At 43.4% G+C, this 23,078-nt stretch overlaps 1 pseudogene; it reads left to right on the top strand.

Moving 5' to 3' along the window:
• Positions 1 to 3,989: 3,989 nt before the first annotated feature.
• On the top strand, positions 3,990 to 4,685 carry LOC125519200 (uncharacterized; annotated as a pseudogene).
• Positions 4,686 to 23,078: the final 18,393 nt, after the last annotated feature.

Raw genomic sequence — 23,078 nt, 5'->3', positions numbered from 1 at the left:
CCTTCCCAGGCATATGTTATGTGCATGCTTGAACAGAACAAATTCATCTTTGCTTCTAAAGCTACATTGTATGCATGTCTGTTTTAGCTGCCTGGCTTTGCGAATGATGAGCAGGGGTATGAGGGAGTAAATGCTAAAGACCACTCCTTGCTGCCTGCGCACAAGACGGGAGGGCCATGTGCGGGACGGGTGTCGTCCATGATGCTCTGGGCGACCGCGCGCCACGACGGCTGAGGCGAGGCAGGAGTGCCATGCACAACAACGCTCCGGACGCCCGCACGACGACTGGCGACAGCCGTGGCATGGTGGGAGGACGCTAACCCGCCTGCATCTCATCAAGGCATGGTGTCTGTCCGTTTCTCTTTCCCCTCCTTTCCAGTGTCTTGCACAACGACCCAGAGGTGAGCAGTTGAGCCCGCCTCGACAGGGAGAACCCACGATGGGGCGTGACTTGCGTGGTTGATCCATCATATTATTGTGGTGTTCAACAGGAAATCCTTGACGAGCCAACTATGTTGCGTCTTGGCCAGATAGAAATGCTTCTATCGTCGCTCGCGCTCGCCGTGGAACGACATAGCCAATGCAGGTCCATGTTGGAGGGGCTAGTCATATTCTTTCTCCTTCGCTTCCTTGTGATCCGACTACGCGGGGACTCGACCGGCGCCGTGCCATCACCTGCCCCATCGCCGCCACCGCCGCCACTCACGAGAGGTTGGCGTAGGGAAAAGAGAGAGCAATGTAAGGTTGGTCCCATCGATCGAGGAGGACGTGTGTATAAGTGCACCTGATTTGTACGTACGAAGCTAGGCTAAGTAGACCTCTAGATTGATTCTGTGGAGGCTAGCACATACGGCAAGCTAGCTAGTTGATTGCCGTGCAAAAACAAGCTAGTTGATCTTGCCACTTAATTTCGTCGGACAGTTACGCACACATATGCATGTATCCACAACGATCGAATAGTTCTTTTTGTTTTCTCGGTACAGCTTTTCTTGTTTGTTTGTAGCATATTTTTTATTTGCGAGGACTATCTTTGTAGCATACTGATTGCATAGAGTCCGATCCAGCAAATACTTATGCAACTCAAAAAGGTGGAACTGTGTTACGAGTCTGGGACTTTTTTTGCGCAACGCTTTTTTTTCTTATACGTGTGTAGATCTATTTTTAAATCTCAATCGTCAATCTTCATGGTTAACATAAAATCAACGAATATAAAAAGATGACATATGAAGAACTATGAAAGGTTCCAACCTTTAATATTAAGTATAGAAGTATAGATATAGATATAGGACATACTTATGTTAGTATGAATAGTTCATCGTGATTCATACTTCAATGCCATGTTGTCGAGTCAATATGATATAGAAATGACCACAAGGCGGTCATGGCGGACGATGGCGCGCGACGTCTCTTGGCGTCGTTACCCTATTGAAGGCATCGTCGTAGCAATGTCGCGTCGCTCCTTTCGGCATGCTCCGGGGGAAACCCTAGATCTGTTACCGGATCAGACGATGGCGACGTCTTGCACCGCGCTCCTTGCTGGAGGCATCGTTGTGGAGCAAGTGCTAACTCGAGTGCACATGTGGTGGAGCGGCCTGGTTTCTAATGCATCATCGACGACGGGTCTCGGTGGCATGACACAACGGAGTTTCGGCGACAGGAGCGTGTGCATGGACGCGTGCAGGATGGTGGCACTTTATTGGCGTCATGGTGACATCTATGGTAGTATGGCCTGACGAGGTGAATGCATTGATCAGTACTGAAGATGGGAATGCGGAAGATGGAGGCAGCTGATCCTAGAGCGTGCCGGTTGGTACTCTCGGCTTGCTAGCGAGTAGCTTCATGAGGCAATCGGAATAGATGTTGTGTGTTGATATGCGGCGAGGCATGTCACCAAGTGTAGTGGCAGTAGTGGTCTGGCTAGTGGCTTTTGTTTGATCATTGTATTTGGTTTGCTTGGCTATGTGGAATAATATAATAAAATGGTTGTGTGCATTGGTTGATGTAGAGACGGGGGTATTCCTCCTTTTTGAAAAAAAAACAAGAGTAATCATCTGCACAATTATGTGAGACACAAGCTAGTTTTCATTATTATAAAAACAAATAATGAAGGGGTCATGTTCTTCTTAGCATCTATGATATTAAAGCCTTTGTCGTATCGATTGATGCCCAACTGAAGCACACATTCGAAACCAAGGCTCCAAAGATGAATTAGTAAGGGGTATAAACTTAGTTTATATAAAACAATGTCTCTAATCTGAAATTTGATTATGTTGGTCGAAACAATGTCTAGTCAGTTTGGATATATATATATATATATATATATATATATATATATATATATATATATATATATATATATATATATATATATAGGGTCGCGCTATTCGTCATCCTGGATGAGGAATAGTTATTCTTCACCCCCTCTTTATTTTGACATCAATGCACCGTATTTTTACGTTTCGTAAATTTTTTCTTATTTCATACATAAAAAGAGAATGTAAGACAATATGTACTCGCCGTAAAAAATATTTTATATTATGTAAAATTACGAATGTAAAAACATAGTGTAAAACATTCATAAAATATATATATATATATATATATATATATATATATATATATTGTGTGTGTGTGTGTGCACATTATGTTTTAATTAAGGTTTTGCCCTAATTTTTGTTATATTAGTTAACAAGAACGACTAATAGCACGGTTGAAAACTAAACATTTTTTCTGGTCAAATTATGTATATAAATTATTTTAATCCGAGTAACAGTTGTAAAATTATAGCATGGTCATTTTAACATATGCTCTGTAAATAATAAAGACCATGGATCTAAACGGCCTGAAAACATAGTGAACTGGGCATACTGTAGCTGAACTCAGAATACTAATTAACCAGTGCCCAGCTGTGCGTGACAGTGGATACAGAAGTTGGGCCGAAGCCCAACAGATAGAGATAAAGAAGAGGGACTTAATACTGGATCGTGGAATATTTAGAAAAACACTTGTTTTTTTTATAAAACATACGATGGCGGACGGGCAGAAACACTCCGTACTTTATCAATAGGTATATAGAGCCTACAAGAAGCCATGATAATATGTGGAAGAGGCCGAGTAGGGATGTGGTCAAAATAAATGTTGATGATGCTTCCCGAGTTAAAACATTCTAGATGCAACAGGCGCTTTTACCCATGATGGAAGAGGGAACTTCATTGCTGCGGCAACATGGCGCGTTCCTTAGGTGACCAGCGTTGACTCAGCGGAGATGACAACGATCCGAAATGGATGCAAGGAGGATCGGATGCAAGAAAGTGATTAGTGAATCAGATAGTAGCGTTGTGGCGGAAGCAGTGCAACAACCAGAAACATATGTGGGCTCAGATGTTGCAATGATACTTGAGTGCAAACATTTAGGCTGAAACTTGCGAGTGTCTTATATTCACAATGTCGCCATGAAGCAAATGATGTGGCTCACAATCTAGTGGAGAACTTCTTTTAGTGAAAAATCTTCTATGTTTGGGAATCTATAATCCCTGATTTTATTTCTCACTATATTGTAAATGATATATCTATTATCTGAGGAATAAAATATGTTTATTTAAAAAAGGTATATAGATATACTCCCTCCATTCTTAAATATAAATCTTTTTTAGAGATTTCAATAATGGACAACATACAGAGCGAAATGAATGAATCTACTGTCTAAAATATGTCTATATACATCCGTATGTAGTTTATATTGAAATATCTAAAAGGACTTCTATTTACAAAACGGAGGGAGTATACCGCGAAAGTATTTGCACATTATGTTTTTCTTTTTATCGAGGGGTGTTTATGCACATTATGTCAACCAAAGCTAAACCTAAAACCTAGAAAGATTGTTAGAATCTGGACGGTATAAAGCATTGAGAAACCCGCCGCCCAGTCCTCTCGAGGGCCCAAATCCCACCGACCACCCAGAGCGCCGCCACTCCCACAGTATCCCTGAAATGCCGAAGTCGCGAAAGCGGAAGGCCACCGTGTCGCTGCCGCCGCCGCCGCCGCCCACGGCCCCGAATGGAGCACCGCGCGTGGTTCGACAAGGCGTGGGACGGTGCGCGCGTGGTGGTGCAGGACGGCTGGCTACGCGTCATGTTTGAGAAATTCCCCGAGGATGCGGACGAATGGTACGATCCAGGGGCTGACCTCGCATCGCCAGGCGACGTGGACGCGCTCCGCGCGAGGTTCCGCCGGGAAATCCCGGCCCTCAACAACGCCCGCTGCGGCGATCTCCGCCCGGGCGACCGGCTCTGCCTCGCCTGCGATATCTACGGCGACGAGGACGAGCCCAAATACTACGACGCTGTCCTCGAGACTGTATGTCCTCCTCGTCGCGCTCTACTCAGTGCGTTTGTCAACACACGCATATGCTTGAGTAGTAATAGGCGCAGACCAAATATGCAGGTGGACGGCGTGGAGAGGTGCGCGTGCCGTTTCACCGTGCGCTGGACGGTGGGCGTCGAGGTGGTCTGCTGCGTGCCGGAGTATCCCATCCAAGATCCGGTGCTAAACAGGTTCGGCGAGGACCAAGGGAGGCGACGGCAGCGTCGCAGCAGGCAGCCCCGACTCTGACACCAGCAGGTAGCCGACGGTACAGTCTCGCGTTCTCCTTGAGTAAACTGTTAATGAAGGAATTTCTCCCCTAAAATCTTCAGATGCTTGATACTTACAGCCATCGGCTAAAAGAAAGCAAGAGATACACGCTCATTACTCTGGTAACAGAATCACAATTTTGCACGAGCCCCACGTCCCTCACTATTAAACGGATAAAGGATACGAATTGCATAGGTGCGAGTGACCGGGCCGGTCCATTAAGCCATGTCCCTCCTACCACCTACTTTTGGAAATAACAATAGATTAACCCGTAATTGTATCTATGTCGATGCAACAACGTATTGGTCCTGAATATGCTCGCCTTGAGTCTGCCTCAAGCTATAGCAAATGGGACTAAAGGCCAGTTCTTAATCTCCCTCTCCTCAGCTTTTTCCATAAGCCACCTCTTATATTCATTGGGGCGGGATAACTAGCTTAGAAGTCTTAAAAAAATTAGAGCCGGCTTATTTTTTTAAGCTGGAAAAGGCAGCTTATTTTTTAAGCCGTCTAAAAAGAATTAGCACTAAAGTAGTTTTTGAAGAAGATATTCTCCCATCCCTATAGGAGTCATATCAGTACTTTGTAGGGCTGGGAAATGTATGACACGGAATCACAATTTTGCACAAGCTCCGCTTCAGCACACCTCCTTCACCAAACGCATAAAGAGTAATATGGACCTTTGGCAAAATGTATACGCAGACCCATGTATATGATTTGCACAGGCATGAGCGAGTGGGCTGGCCCACTAAGTCATGTCCCTCCAACCACGTTCTATCTAAGCGACGTAAAAATACAAAGAAAAAGGTGGCTCACGAGGACTCAAACTCAAGACCTCCGACTTAAGGCGCGCAATTCTACCAACTTCACATCACTGCTGTTTGTGATGTTCTACAACACGAAATATATAAGAACATACAGCAGCGTTCATATATATGAAAACATTTCTGAAAAAAAACTTTGATTGGAAGAAAAATGAACAATTTTGAATGCTGAATTGATTTTGAATTTATGAAAAAAGTGGAAAAGACAAACATGTTTTCTAATTTGAAATTCCCGAACATCTTCCGAAACATGAACAATTTTGTAAGAAATTAAAACAGATATAAATTCATGAATATTTTTAGAATTTATGAACAAAATTCGTATACATGACAATTGTTTCAAATTTTATAAAAAAAATAAAACTAGGAAAAAATTGACAACATGATTTTTTTAAAATTCCACAACCATTTTTAAAAACTTTTGAACAAAATTTGGGGAAAACATGAACATTTTTGTAACTTGTAAATACATTTTGAAAACATGGAATTTTTCAATTTTGATTTTTTTTTGGAAAATCGAACATTCTTTGGATTTGCGAACAAACTTTCAAAACAGGGACACATTTTGAAACTCTGAACAATATTACACAACGCAAACATTTTTCTGAATGTAAGAACATTCTTGAAAATAGAGTTCGCAAATTAAAGGAAATGTTCACGTATTTTAAATGTTCACGGATTTAAGAAAAAGTTCATGATTTAAAAATAGTTCAAAAATTTTGAAAAAGAAAAGAAAAAGAAAGATAAAAACAGAATAAAAACGGAACAAACAAAAACTAAAAAAACCATAAATTTTAAAAATTATTCATGTTTCGAAAAGATGTTCGGAAGTTGTTCATGTTTTAAAAGATGTATGGAATTTTTTTAAAAAAATGTTCATTTTCTAAATCCTGTAGAAAATTCTGAAAATGTTTGTGTTTTCAAATTTAGTCACAGTTTCAACAACTATTCGGCATTTCAAAATAGTTCACGTCTTTTTTCATTAAAAGTTTCAAATTATTTCAGAAATGTTTTCGTATATATTAACACTGTTGTGTGTTCTTATATATTACACATTATAGTCCTTGCAAGCTATATTTGTTGTGGTGATGTGAAGATTGTTCATGTTTCAAAAGATTATGCTATATTTGCAGTGGTGATGTGAAGTGGCTACCAGTGTGTGCCTTAAGTTAGAGGTCTCAAGATCGATTCCTTGCAAGCTCCCCGTTCTATGTATTTTTGCATTTAACGTGGTAGGAGGGATTTTTTGCACATCTACAGTTTGTTTTACCAGAATCGACACACTAGTGACACCATGTGTCTTCCCTGAACCGTTTGGTACAGTGCTTTTGTCCGATCAAACGTCTGCTCTCTTGTAGTTAGTAACTGGTGAGGGTTTTGGTCTGTGGGGTATTCGGCAAGTTTGCAAACACTGGCTCCACTTGTTAATCTCCTTGTTCTTTGAGAAAATATGTTTTTTTGTTACCAGTCGAACCCAAAGCAAAGCGTGCATGCGGCACCATGTTGCACATCCGAGTGAGAATAGGCTTACTGACTTTTGATAACAAAAGAAAACCGACAAATTTCTGGTCAATCTGAGGGGCTGATGATCAATAGTTTATATGTTCGGACCAAAACAACATGCGAAAGCAGATTTTATTTTCACATAACTACATTCTTATCTCAAAACAACACACATAAACTTTACTGGAATTAAATCTGAGAACAGCAAATGCATGGAGTACAGGTCCAAAACTGCAACCATGCGGTGCCAACTTCCAAGGATTTATTTCAGTATAGATAGAAATAAAAAAGGAGTTTTGTGCACAATGCCCATAAGAAGCAGTTTGCAAAATCTGAGAAACATGTAGACTGACCTGGACAAAAGATTTGTGATCCAAACACACAAGTTTCGTCTTCCATGTTCCACTAAAACTGAGTTTTCATTGGATAATTTTCTCTATTGAGCACACATAGAGATACCAACCTATCCGATACAATATCTCCTTTTGATGATCTTCCGGTGAAACGTTTTGATGCCGTCTTGAAGGGAAAAAGTACTCTGTAACATATTAACCATGAAATCTAGTTAGATAGTTAAAAAATTCATAATGCAAAAGTCAACTTTGTATGATGTTAACCATGAATTTCAATAATATTTAATCATATCAGTATTGTACCTTGACTAATTAGTTATTTAAACTGTTAAATGTGTCGAATAGTTCATTCATTTTACCATGTCACCTTTAACTTTTGTGTAGCCGTCTTAATTAAATTAATCTTCTCTTCCTAATAATCCACATATGGAACTCATTTCATTTATGAATTGATGTATATACTAAGCAAGCATGTATATGTAGCACCAACCCCTATGAAGTTAAACTTGTGCTACTACAAAACTTGGTGAGATAGTTGAATCATAATCACTCAAGCTTTATCTTCCATTGATTTTTTTATTTATATTTGATATTTAGTAATTCATTTATTTTCCACCTTACATTTTACTACAAAATCATTCTTTTGCTAGATCATCGTAAGAAAGTTGAACTACTCGTTGTCCATTTTACTAATGGTCAGTGTTTTCACGGTCGACCATGGGCCATGTAAAGGAGCGTGATGGCCTAGGGCCCATCTCAAATAAGGGCACAATAGATCAATAACTTGTGAAAGCATGTTTGCAGAACATAAAACCAGCAATAATAGAAAGTTAAAATGAATTTGCTGATGGATACCTAACTCCAGCACAATGTAAAATGAACGTGATAATACAAAGCTTAAGATTTCACATCGTCTGATATGATTGCTTCTACTTGACGCTTCATTGTGGTGGAGTTAGGTATCCATCAGCAAATTCTTTTTAACTTTTTATTATTGCTGGTTTTATGTTTTGCAAACATACTTTCACAATTTATTGATGATTGGGCCCTAGGCTATCACACTCCGTTACATTGCCCATGGTCGACCATGAAAACAGTGACTATTAGTAAAATGGACAACGAGTAGTTCAATTTCTGGAGATGATCTAGCAATAGAATGAATTCGTAGTAAAATCTAATGTAGAAAATAAATGAATTGCTAAATAACAAATATAACTATAAAAAATCAATGGATGATAAAGCTTGAGTGATTATGATTCAACTATCTCACCAAGTTTTTTGGTAGCACAAGTTTAACTACATAGCAGTTGGTGCTACATATGCATGCTAGGTTAGTATATACATCAATTAATCAATGAAATGGGTTCCATCTATGAATTATTGGGAGAGAAGTTTAATTTAATTTAGATGGCTCGGCAAGAGTAAAAGGTGACATGGTAAAATGAATGAACTATTCAACACATTTAACAGTTTCAGTAACTAAACAGTCAAGCTTCAACACTATTATGATTAAATATCATTGAATTTCACGGTTAACATTATAGAAAGTGGACTTTTGCATTATGATTTTTTTTCAACTATATAACTGGATTTCAGGATTATATTTTACAAGTAAAGTTTTCCTTGAAGACGGCATCAGAACATTTGACCGGAAGATCGTGAAGAGGGGATATGGTATTGGATAGGTTGGTATCTCTATGTGTGCTCAATAGAGAAAAGTATCCAATGGAAACTCAGTTTCAGTGGAAACATGGAAACCAAAACTTGTGTCTTTTGATCACTAATCTTTTGTCCCGCTCAGTCTACATGTTTCTCGGATTTCGCAACCTCCTTCTTCGTAGGCATTGTGCAAAAAACTCCTTTTTACTTCTATTTATACTGAAATGAATCTTTGGAAGTTGGCACTGCATGTTTGGAGTTTTGGACCTGTACTCCATGCCTTTGCTCTTCTCAGATTTAATTCCAATAAAGTTTATGTGTGTTGTTTTCAGATTTAACACCAATGTAGTTAATGTGAAAATAAAATCATTCGGTCTTTGCTTGTTTCTTGTACAGAACTTCTAATGACCCAATTATAAATTGAGTGGTAGATCATTCAAACCGCTTTTGTAGTTCAGGATCCATGCAAGTTAACATGAGACACTGGATTACCTCATAGTCATCACTATGAGGAGCACAAAGCAGCAACTTCTTCCAGTGGTGCATCCTTTGTAGGAGCATCACCCAAGGGTTGATCTAGTACGTACTTCTTCTTAGTACTCCTGAGAACAAATCTCAGGTTCCAGATCCAATCCGCATAGTTTCGGTCATTTGCAGCCAACTTTTCTTTCTCAAGCATAGAGGCTAAGTTGAACATATATATTGCGAGCCATTTACTCTACAACGATAAACACACAAATAATTTTAGACATAATTCATAATTAATATTACACTAGTTATTAAAACAAATTCTAATTTAAAGTGCACTTCCACTCAAACTAATATCTCTCACAATTAATAGTGAGTGATTCAAGATCCATGTCTAGTTCTCAACCATTGATGTGGACATCACTGATCATGAGAATTTTGACCAGTAGGCAAACTTTGCCGATCATATCTCCATATGACTCTTGTTCATTTGTCGATGCTTCATGCTTCGAGCTAGAACGATTCTACTAGAACTTCAAGACAACCAAGTGCTATCTGCATACATGGTCTGACCATCCCCGTCTTATAGCTCACACCCTGTTTGTACTCATGTGGACATAACGCACTCCGGAATGCTACGTGTTATAGATGGTTGCAACACTGAGTGATGCTCAAAAAAAGTAAGCTCGCTACAGAGTGCCATATGAGGTTTGATCATATGAGTAACTTAGCGGTTTCTGCGTTGGTGATGTAGTGGTGAAGACGTGTCCAACCGAGTGGCGACACGCGAGCGGCCGAGTGGTGGAGACGTGTCCAGCCAAGTGGTGACGCGCGGGGCGGCCGAGTGGTGTGGACGTGTCCGGCCGGGCGTCGACGCGCGTGGCCGTCAAAATGAAGGCGTGTCCCGCCGAGTGACGACGCACGGGGCAGCCGAGTGGTGGAGACGTGTTCAGCCAAGTGGTGACGCGCGGGCCGGCCAAGTGACGATGCACGGGGCGCCCGAGCGGTGGAGACATGTCTAGCCAAGTGGTGACGCGCGGAGCGGCTGAGTGGTGTGGATGCGTTCATCCAGGTGTCGAAAATGGTCCTCGGAGGAGTCAATCATATGATTTCGAAGCTGATGTAGTGAAGAGGTTGGTGTAGCGTGGTTGCGGTGCAACAAGACCGACGCGGCAACTGAGTTTAAGTAGGAACGAAGATGTCATCCAAAGCGTCTGAGTGATCAAGTAACTTGTTGAAGTGGCGGATCCGACTGCCCTTGTTGAAGTGAAGGATCCGACTGGTGATGAAGTACTAGACCACTCAGGAGAGTGTGATTCCAAATGAGATGCAGCCCCCGAGTATGGCGTAGCCCCCAAGCGCACTACAGGCACCGACGGCGGACCTGTCGGAATACGGGAAATATAGTTTTGAATGAATAAATTGTAATTCATCGTGTCGGACTCGGGTAAAGGTGAGGAGCAACTTATGAGTGATGTTCAAAAGAGGCAAACTCGCAAAGGAGTGAAGTGTGCAATTTAATTATAAAAGGGGCTTATCTGTCTCATGCCCAACAAGACGGCGAGGTCTATGTCGTTGACATGATGAAGAGGACTCCACTAAGGGATCGGCCGGATGTGTTCGAAGTCAACAGAGTGACAGGGTCGATGTTGCGGTGCGTTAGGACCGGCGCGGCAACCAAGTCCGAGTAGCGATGAAGTTGGCGCACAGAGTCACCGGGTGATCATGTAACTTGTGTGTGAAAAATAGCACAAGCTAACGTAATAATTTCTTGAGGTAATTTTATGTGTGCTAAAATCGTTTGTGTAAATAACAACCATAGACACCCGCTGGCTGTGCAAATGGTTTGTGTATCCAGTAAGAGTCTAGAAGAATAAAGGATCCGATCGAACTTGTTGAAATGAAGGATCCGATTGAACTCATTGGATACTGGACCCAAATAAAGCGGAAGTATAGTGTTCTGACTGAGTTGTAGCCCCCGGGGCTGATGTAAACCATTTGAGGTTCAAAGAGAACACACGGTGTTCGTAAGCATGGCAGGAGGGACTTAGCTAAAATGCAAGCTGGACTCGGAAGTCAAATAAACCGTACTAAGCAAGTACATGAAAAATAAACAATCGAGTGTAGAGGCATGCTCGGTGGCATGGTCTCTGAGTGACGCCCTGTGTGAATTACAGGGGGAGCACGAAAATAATTGTTTAATGGAGTGCAGTGCGTGAAGAATGAGTTAGCTGCCTGACGGCGCATGAGCGGCCAAGTGGGCGTGTTGATGAAGACGTGCCCAACTGAGTAGCGGCGCGCGGGGTGATCGAGTGATGTAGATGTGTGTCACCGAGTGGCGATCCGCGGGGCGGTCGAGTGGTGAAGATGTATCTCATTGAATGACAACGCGCAGGGTGGCTGAGTGGTGGAGATGTGTCTCACCGAGTGACGACGCACGGGGCGGTCAAGTGATGATGATGTGTCCAGTTGAGTGGTGAGGGCGGCCGAGTGGTGATGACGTGACTCACCGAGCGGTGATGCACGGGGCGACCGAATGATGTAGACGCATCCTGGGAGAGTGGCGACACACGAGGTGTCTGAGTGACAAAGACGCGTCCAGAGTGACGACGCACGGGGCAGTCAAGTGACAAAGACGTGTCGAGAGTGACGACGCACGGGTGACCAAGTATGTAGACGTATTCCGTGGAGTGACAACGTGCAGGGCGGCAAGTGAGAGTGTCTGGATGTTTTTGTTGTCCGAGTGACGGATAGCCGAATGTCCATGATCTTTTCTCCAGAGTGGCTGTGGATGACATTTCCTTTGGTTTCATCTTTGTCCAGTGCCCGAAGAGGAGAGCGGAGCTACTTGGCGCTGGGGCCAGGATTTGCTCGGTACCCGTGGTGCATCGCCGAGTGCCTCCACCGCGGAGCCTGCTGCAGGGCGGCGGACACCGGAGGGGGGAGTTGCCGCGCGCGAGGGTGTGGTCTACCCTGGTGCCTGCGCTGCGCCTTAACAGCAGAGGTCGTTATCGAGCGGCCGACCGGATTAAGGAGCCGCCGTGCGCTGGGCCATGGCCGGCCTCTGGCGTCCGCGCCACGTCGGGGAGCCAGACTGCCGTTCCAAGTAGTTGATGCCGGAGGTACTAGCCGCCGAGTAGTTGGTGCCGGAGGGAGTTGCTATCGGGTGTCAGGTCTTGTCGACGCAGATGAGTAGCGATCGTCCTCCACCACCCGGTGTAGCGATGCCACCCGAGCCCAGGACCCAGCGAGCCACCCTGCCCCTCAGCAAGTAGGACCACGAAGATGCTTTTTGCTTGATCGAAACGCCCCAATGCATTGATGTAGGAGTTGCACACACACGTCCCGAATCATGGCTCATTCACGGCATGCAATAACTCTGGCTCAAATAACGCCAACGCCTGCTGCATGTATAGGCAGTTTTCTTCTCTTGGCCGCGCACTAATTGTTATTGATTTGTCAATCAAAGTAATTTCCTTTCTTCTCCTTCCATAACGTGCATGCAAGTGGGATATGCGATTAGGTTGGTTATAATAGGGAGTATCATATACTAGTATCATGCATATGATACTAGTGTATGATATTACCTCCCTAATACATACTCCCTCCTTTCCAGTTTATAAGGCTCAATTCAAAATTCTCACCAACCAAGGTAGATGGTGAGTGGTGAAATACTTTTTGTAGTTTGCAAAAGCATCCAATTAATGCTCTTGTTTTCCTCAAAAAAGTATGTTTACCAATGCATTAATTGCAATGCATGCATGCATAAATTACATGCATTGGTCAATTTTCTCTTTGTACTTGCATGCAATGATTTAATGCACCTTGGAATCTGAACATGTGATGGAAAACAACCAAATTGAGCCTTATGAAATGGAAAAACTAAAATTTTGAGATAAGCCCTATAAATCGGAAAGGAGGGAGTAGTACTTTCTCCATTCCAAAATATAGTGCGCCCGCGCTTTTCGAGGTCCAACTTTGACCATAAATTTAACCAACGAAACCAACTGCGGCGGGAGAAAAAATTATATAATTAAAAACTTCTTTCAAATACGAATTCACTGATATAATTTTTGCTCCCGCCGCAATCGGTATTGGTAGTTAAATTTACGGTCAAAGTTAAAGCACATGGATAAAGGAAGCACTACATTTTGGAATGGTACTCCCTCCGGTCATTTTTACTCTGCACATTGGATTTGCCGAAAGTCAAACTTTGCTAAGTTTGACCAAATTTATATTAGAAATTATTAGCATCTATTATATCTAATAAATATAATATGAAAATATATTTCAAGATGAATCTAATGATATTAGTGTTGTTATGTGAATGTCTATAATTTTTTATATAAACTTGGTCAAAGTTGGATGAGATTGACTTCGGACAAACCTAATATGCAGAGTAAAAAGGACCTGAGGGAGTACTAGTACTATGTAGTACTTTATTTATTGCCATGCATGACTCATAGTAGCATAGTATTTATTATAATACTATATCATGATATGATACTCAACCCCCTCTCTTTCTTCATTTAATTATATGACACCTCATCAAAATTGCCTAGTTGGCATGTATGATATTAATTATGATACTCCCATTACGACGGCCTTAGAGGAGTGTGCACGCATGCATGACAGACGTGAGACCCGGTAATGCTAGAGCTACGGGCTATTTTTACATGGTTTATTGTACAGCCTGATGTGGAGCGAACTAATTGGTTTAGGATTAGCTGCCGGGCCCCACCCCCTGAAATTAGGGGGGGAGCGAATTAGCGAGAGAGGGTCCGTACCTGAAGCGTAAAGACCTGTACGTCTAGGATTATTGCGTGAGACCAGTCGCCGAGTGATCGACGCTGACAGGAGGAGGTAGCCGTGCCTGGAGGCATGACGACGACGTTCTAGACGAGGGCGGAGACAATGGGATGGACCGTTCGGTGGCCGTGTGTGGGAGCCCGACGACGACGCCATACACGAGGCCGGAGACGACGGAACGGACCGTGCCGGTGGCCGTGTGTAGGAGCTCGCCGACAGCGTCATACACGAGGCCGGAGACGACGGGATGGACCACGCCGGTTGCCGTGTGTAAGAGCTCGCCGATGGCGTCATACACGAGACCGGGGACGACGGGACAGACCACGCTGGTGGCCGTGTGTAGGAGCTCGCCGACGGCGTCATACACGAGGCCGGAGACGGCGACGAGGTATGCCGGTGGCCGTTTTTGCCGTCGCTATTGATGATGATCCTGTGAGAAGGCAGGAAATATGGGGAACGACTTGTTCTTTTCTCCTCTTCTCTGCTTCATGATCGATCATGCCTGGGTGTTTGATCCTACAGGAGAAAAAGACAGACTCATTGTCAGACAAATTATTGTAAATAGACTAGGTTGAATGGATACCTCCCTGATCCTTTTGTTTGTGCGAATGGCGCGATGGCCAAAACTCCAGCGGCAAATTTCTCTGGCGATGGTTGTTGATCTGCTGACGAAGATTAAAGAAAAAATCATTTGCACCATGGTTCGATAGACGCCAAGCATCAAGGTGGGCTCCAACTGTTGTGGGAACAATTTCGACAATAATAAGGGGTAGGGTAAAGGAGTATGATCTATCAAGATGCAAATGGGTGACACGGTGATTTTAGCGAGTTCGAGCCTCTCGAGGTGGAGATAATTAACAACCCTACGTCTCGTGCTCCGGAGAGGCTTTGTGTTATCTGAGTATGTTTCTGAAGATTACAATGAGAGAGAAAGGAAGGAGAACGGATCCCCGTGCCTGAGCTAAGTCCTGAGACTAATGGCGAGAGAGCTAAGGAAGAAGAGTGAGCCGGTCTAGCTACGTGGTGGGGGGTGGCTTATATAGAGTGCGCCACCCCTCACTTCTTATGTTACAAAGTGGGGCATTGATAACATAATGTCAGCCTACTATTAGGATGATGCTTCGACTTCCTTGCCGATTGTTAGTCTTCACATATCCGAGTGAGTCATACTGCCGGGTGGTTTCCTGTCATCCGAGTGGATGGTACGTCGATCGTCCGAGTGGATAGTACGTCTGAATGAGATTTATCTGGACCCACCTCATGTGTGGACCTCATGTTTTATGATATTTTGACCCTTCGTGGGCCTACCTGTTATGTATATCCCCAACACTGCCCTCGAACAATCCCTCGAACGGATGACCCAAAGCACGACCTCTCTACTTGGTTGCAAGTGTACAGTCTTCACGATCCGGCAGCGCTTCGTCGTCCAGAGCTAATCATCACCGAAGAAATAGAGGGAGAAGATTAGAATCACACTGGACTTCTAATTATGAGGATTAGTGGTGGCTATGGCTAGCTCCAATTAGTCGACTAGGACCAACTAGAATTAGAACTAGATCAACAAAAGGAGGCTCCAAAACTTGTGTGTAGAAAATGGCCAACACCTCAAGTATATATAGGTTAGGAGGAGAGGAGGGTGCACCACAAGAGGGAGGGAAAGTCCCCTACCTTGGCCTGCCAAGGAGAAGGACTCCCCCCCTCCAATTCGGCCTCCCTCTCCCTTCCATGGGGAGAAGGGGGCGCCACCCCTATTGGACCCAAGTGGCCCAAGTGGTCTTCCACCACTTGGCCTTTTAAGGCTCATTGATATTTAAATTAAATATAAAATGTTCTAAATACCTCTAGACCATTATACATATTTTTTAACATCTTCGAAAACATTTCCAACGTATATATAATTAATCGGCAATACCCGGTATTACCCGTTATTCACCGAAACCCTTCCGGTGACCCTGAAACGCTTCCGGGACCTCTCAGAACTATTCCGGATATTAATGAAATAATTCCACAAATATATTCTCAATCCTCCCGTACCACTAACACTCAGTAGACCGTGATTGACACAATCTTGTGACCTTGTAGGTTCGGTAAATCATAGACATGAATGAAATTCCTTTGTTCAATGAACGATAGCGGAACCGTGGACATTCATATTGGTCGCTATGATTACACAAATGATATTTGAAAAAAAACTTTGGTTATCATGTGATGTTCTCTTTGCTTGGATACTTTACAAAACCCAATGTGCATTGGTATCCTCCTAAGTCATCACCATATTCACTATACAGTTGCTACCATTACCGGTTTTGTTGTTCTTTCCCATTAACGTGTTCTGGCATCCCTGTGACGTAGTCACCTGTGTCTGACAAGACGATGATGGATGTTGTCACACTAAATGGGCCCTAAGAATATCTCTGCATCGCCGGAGGAGTAAATCCCACTCTCGAGCTATCTGGTCACCTGTTGAACTTTCCGGTGAGCCTGAAAGTTGTCATTATGATCACCTTGTTACAGATGACGTTTGAGCAACTCCAAAGTCCACCATCTGGTAGGAAGTGACCGAGACACTCTCATGGTATGAGGAACTAACACACATGCTAACACTTCGTGTTATAACAGATGATTTCAGACGAAATAATCACAAAGTATAACAAACAAGTTTGTGTCGATTCAATATTATAGTTCTTCTAATGTTATACCCTCAATGTTGTTTTAGGTCAATCATTACACTTAATGATATCCTAAGATTCGGAAAACGTGATCACCAACAACACTTGAGCCAATCTTAGAGGCGAGACCGGGAACCTATTGTTTAGCCATTTATCATTTCACACGCGCATATGAGTTTCCACTAAATCATATATTCCAGGATCATAGCAGTTATAGCATGAAATATAAACTCTTAATTATGAATAATGGAAATATAATACAATATTATTGCCTGTAGAGCATATTTCCAGCACTCTGGCCGTTGCCCACCATGGCTCTAGCAGTAGCGTGGAACAATGCTAGGTAATCTACCGGCACCGATATTTTGAATTCCATCCACGACCTAGTCTTATCAACCCGCAGGAGCCATGCCCATCGCGCCTGTGGCGCCTTGTTCAGCCAATACAAGTTTGGTCTCCCAAGGCCTCCAGCCCACTTTGTATGCATACCATATCCAGGGCCGAGCCAGCAAAATCGGGGGCCCTGTGCCAAACTTTAAAATGTGGCCTCAACTATAGTATACCCAGGCCTAGTCTTGACACGTGCAATTTGATAAAATGAGGCCTCTCCACATAGATATTTTTAGAAGGCTTGCTTATATTTTAGTAACAACTACAGTATTGAACATATCATATAAATATTATCTTCGCTCATTAGTTGTACTATATAATAACCAGATGGGAACTACTCATCATCTTATTATGACGAATTGAAGAGAACAGCTAGTACATTTTTTCCTTACCCAGACATATACTTCGTACATGGCATCTTAGTATGGAACATGTAACACAAACAATATGCAAATTATAAAATGAAGTTGAAATAAAAGCACCTGAAGGATCAAGACTAGGTCTGTCGCCTGTGCCTGTTGTGGTGTCGTTGCAAGAATGAATCCAAATCCCACGGGACCTTGCTTTTGGAGAATTGGACATCCCCTAGGATGTGGTTGCCAACAATCCCTTTCCGCTGCTCACCTTCTTGAACTCTCTTAAACAGTATTGAATATGGGGATTAGGGGAGAATTAAGGGAGCAATACTATGGAATCAGATGGAGAGTGGGAGAAAAATGAACAAACCTAGTAGAATAAAAAAATTGTGATCTTTGGGATGCCATCGTCACGTGGTTGAGAAAGAAGAGAATGTTTTTGGTGGTCTCGTCCTGACTGATGAATCGATCGACGCCGTGGAGGAAGAGAGGAAAAGAAGAGACCCCGAGCCGCCGCTGCAGCGTGGTCGCCGGAGGTTTAGATCTCCATGGATGCCGGCTGTCGCATCGAATCAGGTGGCCTGCTTTTTTTATGGGAAATTGGGTGGCCTGGTAACTGCTGCTTCATTGTGCACCGTACGGACACGGCCCAAAAGTAAATTAAGTTGTGTGCCAGCCACTGGGCCTACTCATGCGCAGTGGGCTGCAGTTTCAAAAATCGGGGCCCCGGGAAAGTGGAGGCCCTGTGCGGGCGCACAGCTGGCACACCCATGGGCTCGGGCCTGACCACATCCCAAGCGGCCGCACAGTTCCGACCCTTCGCTTCCTTCTCCCCGCACCAAAGGAAACCACGAGAAATTTTGGCGAGCGCCACCAACGTCTTTGGTGATAGATCCAGGGCTAGCATTGTGTGAACTGGGATGGCACAAAGAACAGACGTGACGAGGTCAGCCGTCCACTCTTTGATCTGTGTCACCTTCTATTTCACCTTCTCAAGAGACTCTCGATCTGTGTCATGCACCTCACAGGCAAGATTATTAGAATAAGGGTGAATATGTGGATTCATAGAGCTAGTACCCTTCTACCGAAAATGCCGAACGGTGGACGAGCACTCTACGGACCAAATCCTCCCCGTCCGTTATCCTTACCGATCAGATCGCGCCCGGTATTTGTGCTCGCTGTCCCCCGTAGAGCCTTGCCACCGCTTGTATATCCCGGCACCCATCGCTAGCTTTTTATCAAATTGCCGTACCGTGTGATGTGATTTCACAAATGTGAAAACTTATACATATTGACGGCAGATTTGTGAAAATTCGTTTAAAAAAATTACGGTTTGCAAACTTACAAAAAGAAATACCGGCCCAACAAATGAGAAAAAAAATGAGTTTTAGTTCATATTGATAGAGTTACAATCCCGAGGTAAAACTTGAAATATGTTTTTTAATCATTTAAAAAGGGGGATCGAATGCACTCGCCCACCAGAAAGTAATGTTTTTAGATTTTATCAATCTGTTTTTTACTCGGCACATTAATTTTTGTTAGCGGGACCCGCACATTAAACTAACCAAGTAAATTTGATTAGTGATCCTGGACTAATTTTCCTGTTAGATGAAGAGACGTGCACCCTGCATTAGCAGGGTCTCCTTTTGTCACGTCCCGACTTGCAAAAAGTTCTGCGTTGTGGCCCACCATCGTCAGGTCAAATCACCAACTGCTTCTCCCGTGCGGCATGTGTACCAGCTCGGCCTACTCGCACGCCCAGATCCACGCAAGGAAAGGAAACATGTGTGCCATTCCTGTACGCCTACTGCCCCTAGTGCCTATTCCTAGGAAACAAGCAGGGGGGCAGCGAAGTGATGTTTGCTCATAACCAGGAATCGTTCGATGGCCATGATTAAATCCACACGAGCCGCCGTCCACCAAAAAGTCAGCTTCCTACCTTCCACCCACTATGATGTGTCATCCTTAGGATGAGAGATTCTATTGCGCTGCTGTCGAGCCAAAGCGAAGCTAAGAGGAAAGGAGGTAATCCTGTCACCATGTTTGAGGCAATTAACTTGTGATCGTTGCATCCAACGGACTTCCTCTAGCTCAAGTAAGAATTCAACCAACTTCTCTTCTTTGCTTCCATTTCATCATTCCCCAGACCCCAGAGGACCTAGCTAGCTGAGCTCAGCTGGGTGTTTCGAAGCCGCATATTTAGTTTTTACAACACTAGTTGATCCCAATCATGGTACATGCTCTGCATATACTCTAACTTGGCGATCACGCCACTGCGGCAACACACATGTTAGAATCATCTCATGCATGTTGGCCTTGTTCAGCTATTTGGGCCTCTTTGGAGCTATCTTGCCTCAAAAGAACGCTAGCCCATGGGCCTGATTGTTCCATCGAATGGAACTCTCTGTCTAGAAGCCATATATTTGTTTCTAAAAAAAGCCATATATTCGTTTCTAAAAAAGAGAGCCATATATTCCTCTCTGTCTAACCTCTGCTGCCGCAGATTTTTCACCGTTGTAATACCCCACTAGATCATGATTGGCGCGTGTTGTCGTGCCTGTCTATTTTTCAAATATATTGATAGTAATGTTTACAGATATATAGACGTGGAAGTACTAAATTCCTATTTTCAATGGAAGAGCTTCTGAACCATCATGTAGGCAAACCAAATATTTATCATTTTATGTAACTGTCATTTTCTATAATTTCCATGTCATATTGTTCATCCTCTTAGGTTCATGTCTACCAAGATTTTTATAGCGTCTCATAAATTGGATCATAAATCAACAACCGAGCATTTACGACCACTAATATGCCAAAAGGTGATCAAGAAGGAAAGTGAAGCCAAATGGCATTCCATGATATTGACTACTATACCAATCTCGACAAAACTTCTCAGCAAGACATGTCAAAATAATAATAGTGTGACATCCTTATAGTTATATAAAGTAGCATTATTCTAATGCCAGAATCAGAATAACTATTTGAATCACGAAGCACCCTGTACGGACGCCGAGTGGATCCTCCCGAGTCCCGAACTCCCGAACCGGTACGGTGAAGGAAAAAAGAAAAAGAGAACCGATCTCCACCCATCCCTTACCCACCCCTCACTCTCCTCATCCCCACCCGATCCCCATCTACCCCGGACCCTCCACAACCGCCACCGCCCCTGGTGTCGGCGCACATCACGCCGTAGGCCATCCCTGCCCCGTTGCCCCCAGATCCCGACGCGCCTCCCACCGCCGGCCGCTCGGCTTCGTCGCCACCCCCCGCCCCCAACCACCGGCGCCTCCCTGGATCCGCCGCCACCACGCGGCGGCCAGCCCCCCGTCCCCGGCACCTATTCTCTGGCGAGCCTCCCGCCGCCACCCACTCGCCATATTGGCATCAACGCCGAGCACCACCGCATCCACGCTCGCGCCCCTCACCCCCTCCCCTTCGCTCGCCCCTCTCCTTCCCCTCCTCCTGCGCCGTCGCCCTCCCTCGGGCAGCGGGGCCCCTCCTCTGCTGCGCGGCGCGGAAGCTGGTCGAGGAGGGCGAGTTCGAGGCGGAGGTGATGCAGTCGGACCTGCCCATGCTCGTCGACTTCGTCGCCGACTAGTGCGGGCCCTGCCGCCTCGTCGCGCCGTCGTCGACTAGGCCTCCGAGTTACGCACGCGCGCGCTGCCGGCCGCCTTCCCTGGTTGATAGAAAATGCCACTGGTGCCTCGTCGTGTTCGTCCGGTTGAGAATTGCCTGCGCAACACGCCAACGCCAAACCACACCACACAGAGCACAAGTCCAGTTTTGCTGAGTTAGAATATGGATGGCGTAGGAATTAGCAACTGCTGTTGAACTAGGCAGCAGAGAGCCAGAGATGATGTCCGTAACCCCTTGGCAAGGTCTGTAAGTAGTGGATGCATCATGCATGAATTCCATGGCAGCACCTTAGCAAAGAAGGGGAAACTCAGCATTTACCAGCAAGCTGACCTGTCACGGCGTTTCTGACCGTAAGAACTCCATGTTGTTAGTAAAAGAAGTTCAGAAGTTCAAGAGAGATGTTTAGTACAGTTGATTCTTTAGTTTTGTTTAGTACATGTTTAGTCCATGCCCTGTCAGTGGCTCTGCGCCAAAAGTTCTACAGAAGTTCAGAAACAAGAAGAAAATGCTTGCCTCGTGATGATTGTCTTTTTGGTGTATCTTTGTGCTAACTATTGTACAATATTTGCTTGTTTCTCCCTCTGAGATGCACTGTATTGGCAGTAGACCACTGACTGATAGAGCAGTTTGCTTTAAACTGTACCAGACCAGAAAAATGCTAGGGGAAGAGGACAAGGGCGCCATGATACTACACCTTTTTGTATAGTGCTACACATTGTTTAGAGAGGGCTTGGGGCGTGCATCCACAACTCCATATACACATCCATTTTGGTGAAACTTTTATGCAGAATGATGAAATTTACAGAACAAAAACTGCTTTTACATATCCTAGAAAAACGATGTTAGAAAAACAAACCAATAGAAGTTTACCAAAAAGAAATTACAAAAAGTACATTAGAAGTTTAGGACGACACATGGAGATTTCGGACCGAGAAAAAGAAGTTCAAAAAGAGAAAAATAGGAAGTTCATGAGCAAAAAAAGTGAAGTAAATGAAATCAAAAAAACGAATTTAATGAAATTCCCTGAAAAGTCTGTTCATTGCAACAAGTTCGAATAAAAGAGGAACACACCATCAAAATATCCCACAACGGAAGGTAAAACTAAAAATAACGAAAATAGTTCGAAAAGTTTAGTTAGAAAACAGATTTTCCCCGTTTCTAAAAAACCTAGAAGTTGAAATACAAATAACGGAGCGATTCAATGGTTATTACTACATTAGATTTTCCCCATTAATAAAGAATAACACAAGAAAACCAAATTAAAAAATAGAGCAACTCAAAATTTATAGAGATATGAAATTTCCCCGTTCTACAAAAAAGCCTAGAGGTTCAAATTTAAATAATGGGGAAGTTCAATGTTTATTACAAATACCAAGAAGGTCAAGTTGAAAAAACCGAGCTGTTCAAAAAGTTAATAAAAGTAGATTTTTCCTCTTTTAAAAATAAGATGTAGAAGTTCAACTTTAAATAATTGAACAGTTTGATATTTATTACATAACTAGGACTTTTCGTGTTACTAATGAATAACAACAAGAAGTGGTAATTAAAAAAATGTAGTTGTTTGATGTTTATAAAAAACTCATATTTTCCCCAATACTAGAGATTAAAATTAAGAAGTTGAATTCAAAAAAATGGAGTAGTTGAATGTATATAATAAAACTTAGGTTCTCTCGTTAATAGAGAATAAAACCAAGAAGTTCAATTTGAAAAAGTGGAGTAGTTTGATATTTATTTGAAAAGTCAGATTTTTTTTCGGTTACTAAATAATAAAACCAATAA

The sequence above is a fragment of the Triticum urartu genome, chromosome 7A (assembly GCF_056163025.1).
Source record: "Triticum urartu cultivar PI428250 chromosome 7A, HENAU_Tu73, whole genome shotgun sequence".
NCBI lineage: Eukaryota > Viridiplantae > Streptophyta > Magnoliopsida > Poales > Poaceae > Triticum > Triticum urartu.
This window is presented reverse-complemented; position numbering and strand designations above follow the sequence as displayed.